The following is a 7,799-nucleotide window of genomic DNA, read 5'->3' as shown; positions in this document are numbered from 1 at the left end:
CCTAAAGTTTGTGTTAATATCATTTTTTTTAATTATATAGCTTATCTAGAAAATAGATAATGTTTTGAATTATATTATTAGTAATATTATTTTTCTAAAAGAGCAAGTCCAAACCTATTTGAATTCAAATGATTTTCAAGTGGGAAAAATGTTGGAACAACCTAAGAACTTTCAATGAGTGTAGGATTCTTCAAATAAGGATAATGATGGGGTTTGAGAGTAATTCGGATCAGAGTCCAAAATGCCCTAGCTGATAGCTTGGACATACTTTAGTATTGTAATTATAACTTTCCGCTCCAATATTGGATTGATGCGATTCTTGCTGCGTTGGAAAGCTATCTTAAAGGGTTACAAAGTTGCCTCTAATAAGGTTTTCCAAATTCGAACTCCTGAAGCATGTATGTGGCTGCCAAGTTGAGTCCTAAAATTTAGGTGATTTTGTGTGCGAGAATATAAAGACATTAGGGTTTCTTTCCTACCCAATTGAAGCATATTATTAGCACGAAATTGGGGAGTTTTTCAGAGGGGTATTTCTTTGGAGTTTTTTGTTTCGAACACTGCGGCTTGCAAGGGACGACATTTCGAAGTGTAAGGAGCATTTTCAATGTTCATTTTCTTCAATTCTTCTCTTAGAAAAATTATGGTGAATTCGTTTATGTTGAATTTAATTTTTAGCATGAACTAAATTTTCTTTATTCTAGGAAAACGATGTAATTTAGTTCCGAACTATGCTTGTTTTTCTATGTTAATTTGAAGTAATTCTCTTCTATGTTTGTCTGATTTATTTTGAGCTTATTGCTTCTAATTAACTGGCCATTAATTAGATGATTTTAATCTTTTGATTTGCTGTCGAAAGAGGGAATTATAGGATAGATCTTGGATATTTCGGCATAGGTAATTATAGAGATCGAAAGATTTGTATGAACCTATGTAGTATTAAAATCATTGGTCTTATTGCTTTCTTCATTTATTAATTTGCATACTCTTGTGTAAAATGATGAACAAGAATAATTTCCAATTGCCTATCAAAAGAAGCTTTTGGATGTTTGTGAAGATTTGCTAACAAACAGAGAATTAAATTCAATTAGTTAGATGAGTAAAGCATAGTAAGGGATTAGGTGAAATCGATTTCCTAGTAGTTTTCTTTCCCATTGATTTGATCTTCGAACAATATCTTTCTTTTCCTTTGAGTATTCTCTTTGAATTAATTTTATTTGAATTTGCAATTACAAAAATCTTAGTGGCTTTTCTAAATAAAGTCAAGATTAGAATAATTTCTGTATTTGTCAAAAGTATGTTGCTAATCCCTGAGGACGATACTCTTCTTATCACTTTATTATAAAACTACGATATTGTGCACTTGCAGTTTTGCACCGATCAAGTTTTTGGCGCCGTTGTCGGGGATTAATTTCTTCTTTTTTTTGCCAATATTGATACAAAGTTATCTTGGTTTTAATTTACGATTTTATTTTATTTTATTTTCCTTTGGGTGTGTTTTTGACGTTGGATGCGCCGTGCTAGAGCTCGTGACATTACTCCTTTTGATCCAGAGATTGAAAGAACTCTTAGATCACAAAGAAATAAGAAAGTACTAGCCATGGCTGACGGACAACATGATGTACAGTCACGCACCTTGAAGGATTATGTATGCCCTGTTGTAAATGACAACTACTCGAGTATAAGATGCCAGACCATTAATGCCAACAACTTTGAGCTCAAACCAGCCTTAATTAGAATGGTGCAACAAACCCAATTTAGCGGATCACCACTTGATGATCCCAATATTCATTTCACGATAGTTTTGGAGATTTGTGACACAGTAAAGATTAATGGTGTTACTGATGACACCATTAGACTGAGATTATTTCCTTTCTCTTTGAGGGATAAGGCAAGAGGTTGGCTACAATCTCTATAGCCGGGAAGCATCATTAGTTGGCAGGATATGGCTGAAAAGTTTCTTGCTAAATTCTTTCCACCTGTAAAAACAGACCAACTTAGGAGTGAGATTGGTCAATTCAAGCAAAATGATTTCGAGTCACTCTATGAAGCATGAGAAAGGTATAAAGATTTGATTCGATGCTGCCCTCAACATGGATTGCCGGATTGGTTGCAAGTTCAGATGTTCTATAATGGGTTAAAAGGGCAAACTCGGACCATAGTTGATGCCGCTTTTGGTGGAACTTTGATGTCAAAGACAGCTGAAGGTGCTACTTATCTTTTGGAAGAGATGGCCTCAAACAACTATCAATGGCCAACTGAAAGAACTATGACTATGAAAGTTCTTGGGATTCACAAATTGGAGCCTTTAGCAGCCCTTTCAGTTCAAGTTGCTACTCTATCCCATCAGATTTCAGCTTTGACAACCCAAAAGATACCACAAAGTGCAAAATATGTTGCTGCTACAAGTATGATAGTTCCAAACAATGAAAGGAGTGAAGAACAAGTTCAATACATCAACAATCGGAACTACAATTATTGTGGTAATCTTATGCCAAATTATTACCATCTAGGGTTTCAAAATCATGAGAATTTGTCTTATGGAAATACAAAGAATGTGTTGCAACCTCATCTAGGATTTGATAGTCAACCAAGCGAAAAAAATATGTCACTTGAGGATGCCATGGTTTCCTTTGTTGATGAGACAAATGCAAGGTTTAAAAAGACTGATTCAAGGTTGGACAACATTGAGACTCATTGTAGCAACATGGGAGCTGCTATAAAGAATATTGAAGCGCAAATTGGGGAATTAGCCACAACTATCAATGCCCAACAAAGATGAACTTTTCCAAACAACATACAAGTGAATCCAAGGGAACAATGCATGGCCATCACACTTAGGAGTGGAAGAGAACTTGAGAGGTCACCATAAAAGGAAATGAATTCCACCCCTATAGCTGCAAACAATGGTCAAAGTAAGAATAAAGTAGAAGAAAAGGAGATTGTGGATGATGCACTAAGAGAGACTGACATGCTTCCAGCAATTTCATTTCCTGATAATCCTCCTATTCTCTCTACTCCACTTCCTTATCCTCAACATTTTCAAAAACAAAAATTAGATAAGCAATTTTCTAAGTTTAGGGATATTTTTAAGAAAATTCACATAAATATTCCTTTTGCAGATGCCTGGGAACAAATGCCAAATTATGTCAAATTCCTGAAGGACATCATTTCTAAAAAGAGAAGGTTGGAGAAGTTTGAAACAGTGAAACTTTCTGAATAATTCAGTGCTATTCTTCAAAAGAAATTACCTCAAAAGTTAAAAGATCCAGGGAGTTTCACTTTGCCTTGCACTATTGGAAATTTATTTTTTAATAAAGTTTTATGTGATCTTGGTGCTAGCATTAATCTTATGCCACTTTCTGTTTGCAGAAAATTGGGACTTGGAGAGATAAAACAAACAACCATTTCTTTGCAACTAGCAGATCGATCCATCAAGTATTCACGTGGAGCCATAGAAGACGTATTGGTAAAGGTGGATAAATTTATTTTTATTTTTCCTGCTGATTTTGTGGTGTTAGATATGAAGGAAGATGAAAAAGTGCCACTAATTCTTGGCCGACCATTCTTGGCTACAGGAAGGGCTTTAATTGATGTTCAAAAGGGTGAGTTAACATTGAGAGTGAACAAGGAAGATGTTATGTTCAACATTTACCAAGCCATGAGAATTTTAGAAGAGCCAAGCACCTGTTTTATGGTAGATGTCATTAAGCAATGTGTAGAAGAAGCCTTTCAAGAAGATGCACCACCCGATCACCTAGAACGAGTCTTGTAGCATGATACATCACTTAGCAATGAAGTGGAGTGGAATTGTGCACTTATTCCTCTTAGAGATCCTGATTGAGGAAGATTGAAAAGTCTGACTGTAGACTTTAAAACAAGCGCTTATGGGAGACAGCCTGTGATACCCCATATGATATGGATAAGGGTAGGTGGTGTATGAGATCCCACATTACATGGGAAGGAGAAGTTCTTGCTCTTTATAAGGTTCCAATGGGGCTCCAATTGTATCGTTGACTAGTCCTTTTGGAGTATAGGCCATATGGTTTGAACCTTCCATTGGGGCGTTACAAATGGTATCAGAGACTATCCCAACCAGAAATGTGGGACTTGAGCCATGCCACCTACAATGGACAAGCCCGACGAGGACGTCGGGAATTTAAGGGGGGTAGATTGTGATACCCCATATGATATGGATAAGGGTAGGTAGTGTATGGGATCCCACATTGCTTGGGAAGGAGAAGTTCTTGCTATTTATAAGGTTCCAATGGGGCTCCAATTGTATCATTGACTAGTTCTTTTGGAGTATAGGCCATGTGGTTTGGGCCTTCTATTAGGGCGTTACAAATGGTATCAGAGACTATCCCAACCAGAAATGTGGGGCTTGAGCCATGCCACCTACAATGGATAGGCCCGACGAGGACGTCGGGAATTTAAGGGGGGTGGATTGTGATACCCCATATGATATGGATAAGGGTAGGTGGTGTATGAGATCCTACATTGCTTGGGAAGTAGAAGTTCTTGCTCTTTATAAGGTTCCAATGGGGCTCCAATTGTATCATTGACTAGTCCTTTTGGAGTATAGGCCATGTGGTTTGGGCCTTCCATTGGGGCGTTACACAGCCCATAGAACTTTCTTTTATTCTTTTATTTTTATTATTATTATTTTTATTTTTTTGAATAATTTAGATTTTGATGCAGGTTTATTTAGTATGAATAAAGAGCTGAAAATTACAAACTACGACTGATTCACCATGAAACCAGGGAAGTTCTTTTTATTTCTTCAATCTTTCTCATTTTTGCATTACAATGAGAACATTGTTTAGTTTAAGTTTGGGGGTGTAAACTCTTATAGTCATTTGGTCTTCTTGTTTGCTATTTATTTTTTTATGATTTTATAAGTCTTGAGTTGTTGGATTCTCTTACCAAGCATGTATTTGAGTATGATTGAATTCTCTATGACTCTGAAGTTTGTGATTGAGGATAGGATTGAGAAAAATTTTCAAAAATTTCTTTTATGTCAGGCTGAGTTTTGTGGATACTTTGATTTAAATCTCTGACCTTGAACATAATTGAGCACATAGTTATTTTTTTTCATCATTGCATGATGTATTCCCATAGTCAACCCCTTTGAGCCTTATTTTACATAAGCATTTATTTGGTTTTTTTAACTACATAAACCATTCCTGTTCTAAGCCTGAAAGACCATGAATTTACCTTTACAGTTTGAGATAACAGTTTGTTGGAAATCTACATTTAAAGAGAAAGTTAGTTCAAAGGAAATTATGCTTTATTTGATCAAAGCATGTATTTGAAGTGGTTGAAGATTTGAAAAGGCTACAAAAATTGAGGTGGCTAAACGAAAAAGATGGGAGGCTGAAAAAAAAAAAGGAAAAAAGTATTATTGCTGGGTTTGTCTTTTGCTCAGAGGTGATTTATCCATCATGGCAGAAAAAATAGAGAAAACTTAAAAAGTGATGTGCAAATCACTTCAGATTTTGTTAAAGGTGTACTTGGTATTACTTCATTGATTACAACAACAATATTGTCATTAGTATGAGCATATAGTCGAGAAATAGTTATGGCTTGAATCATGTGGATATCTCTTTTATTGTTCTTTCCACCAAGTCTTTTCCCAGTTTGGATTGATTTTCCAAATCCACTTCTTTCTTAGCCCTCACCTTGTGGCCTGTCATTACAACATGATTAAAGACCTTTTGATCTCTGATTTTTGCTTGACTACATTAGTGGAGAGGATATCTAAAAGTTGGACTTATAGGGTTAAGTTTTGAGAGAATTCTTCAGGTTTTAGTTGTTCTACTTTTATCTGAGTTTGCAAGTGTGGTTTGGAGTTGAATTGGGTATATCACACACACACACACACTCAAGGTCTTAGCTTTAGGTTGAAATAAATGCTTAACTCTTGCTTGACAAATTGCTAAGTTTTTTATTGATTTTCTTTCTATCTTTGATGTTAAAAGAGTAAGATACTAGTGATTAAATCTAATTCAGATCATGGCTTGGTGAGTGATGAAACTTCTATATGGGGTCAAGTTGATAGTCTATAGTGGTCTTTTATTTTTATTTTTATTTTTGTTTGAGGACAAACAAAGTTGTAAGTTTGGGGGTATTTGATGACTTGCATAATTTCTTATATTTTATCACTTATATTTTATTATTGGACTAAAATGTTAAAATATTAATAGAAATCTTTGGAATTAATGTTTAATCTTGAATTGAGCATCTATTTACTTTGGGATACTCCTGAGTAAATTTTTATGTTTAATTTCAGAGTTTGTAAAAGAGCAAGTCCAAACCCATTCGAATTCAAAGGACTTTCAAGTGGGCAAGACATTGGAACAATCTAAAAACTTTCAATGAGCATAGGATTCTTCAAATAAGGATAATGATGGAGTTTGAGAGTAATTCGGATCAGAGTCCAAAATGCGCTAGCAAACAGCAATAACACATTTTAGTATTTTAATCATAACTTTCCGTTCCAATATCGGATTGATACGATTATTGATGCTTTGGAAATCTATCTTAAAGGGCTACAAAGTTGTCTCTAATAAGATTTTCCAAATTCGAAATCCTGAAGCACTTAAGTGGCTGCCAAGTTGAGTCCTAAAATTTAGGCAATTTTGTGTGCGGGAATATGAAGACATTAGGATTTCTTTTCTACCCTATTTAAGCATATCATTAACACGAAATTGGGGAGTTTTTTCAGAGGGGCATTTCTTTAGAGTTTTTCATTTCAGATGTGCGGCTTGTGAGGGATGACATTGTGGATTGTGAGAAGCATTTTCTGTGTTCATTTTCTTTTATTATTCTCTTATAAAAATTATGGTGAATTCATTCATGTTGAATTTAATTTTTAACATGAACTAAAATTTCTTTATTCTAGGAAAATGATGTAATCTTGTTCCGAACTATGTTTGTTTTTCTATGTTAATTTGAAATAATTATCTTCTATGTTTGTTTGATTTATTCTTAGCTTATTGCTTCTAATTAATTGTCCATTAATTAGATGATTTTAATCTTGTGATTTGCTGTCGAAAGAGGAAATTATAGGATAGATCAGAGATATTTCGGCATAGGTAATTATAGAGATCGAAAGTGATATTTCGGCATAGGTAAAATTATTGGTCTTATTGCTTTCTTACTTTATTAATTTGCATACTCTTGTGTAAAGTGATGAACAAGATTAATTTCCAATTGCTTATCGAAAGAGGCTTTTGGATGTTTGTGGAGATTTACTAACAAACAGAGAGAATTAAATTCAATTAGTTAGATGAGTAAAGTATAGTGAGGGATTAGGTGAAATCGATTTCCTAGAATAGAGAAAATTTAGTTCATGCTAAAAATTAAATTCAACGTAAATGAATTCACCATAATTTTTCTGAGATAAGAATAGAAGAAAATGAACACTGAAAATGCTCCTTACAGTCTGCAGTGTCATCCCTCGCAAGCCACAGCGTCTGAAACAAAAAACTCCAAAGAAATTCCCCTCTGAAAAATTCCTCAATTTCGTGCTAATGATATGCTTAAATAGGGTAGGAAAGAAACCCTAATGTCTTCATATTCCCGCACACAAAATCGCCTAAATTTTAGGACTCAACTTGGTAGCCATGTATGTGCTTCAGGAGTTTGAATTTGGAAAACCTTATTAGAGACAATTTGTAGCCCTTTAAGATAGTTTTCCAACACATCAGGAATCACATCAATCCCATATTGGAGCGGAAAATTATGATTAAAATACTAAAGTATATCCATATTGTCTGCTAGCGCGTTTTGGACTTAGA

The 7,799-nt window shown here is 34.7% G+C and overlaps 1 non-coding gene across 1 annotated transcript; it reads right to left on the bottom strand.

The window, feature by feature from the left end:
- Positions 1-1,990: 1,990 nt before the first annotated feature.
- Positions 1,991-2,097, bottom strand: LOC118349792. The gene has a single exon (XR_004802707.1). It is a non-coding gene; the product is annotated as a small nucleolar RNA R71 (small nucleolar RNA).
- Between the last annotated feature and the right edge of the window lie 5,702 nt (positions 2,098-7,799).

Source organism: Juglans regia, chromosome 10 (assembly GCF_001411555.2).
Source record: "Juglans regia cultivar Chandler chromosome 10, Walnut 2.0, whole genome shotgun sequence".
NCBI classification, from domain to species: Eukaryota; Viridiplantae; Streptophyta; class Magnoliopsida; order Fagales; family Juglandaceae; genus Juglans; species Juglans regia.
This window is presented reverse-complemented; position numbering and strand designations above follow the sequence as displayed.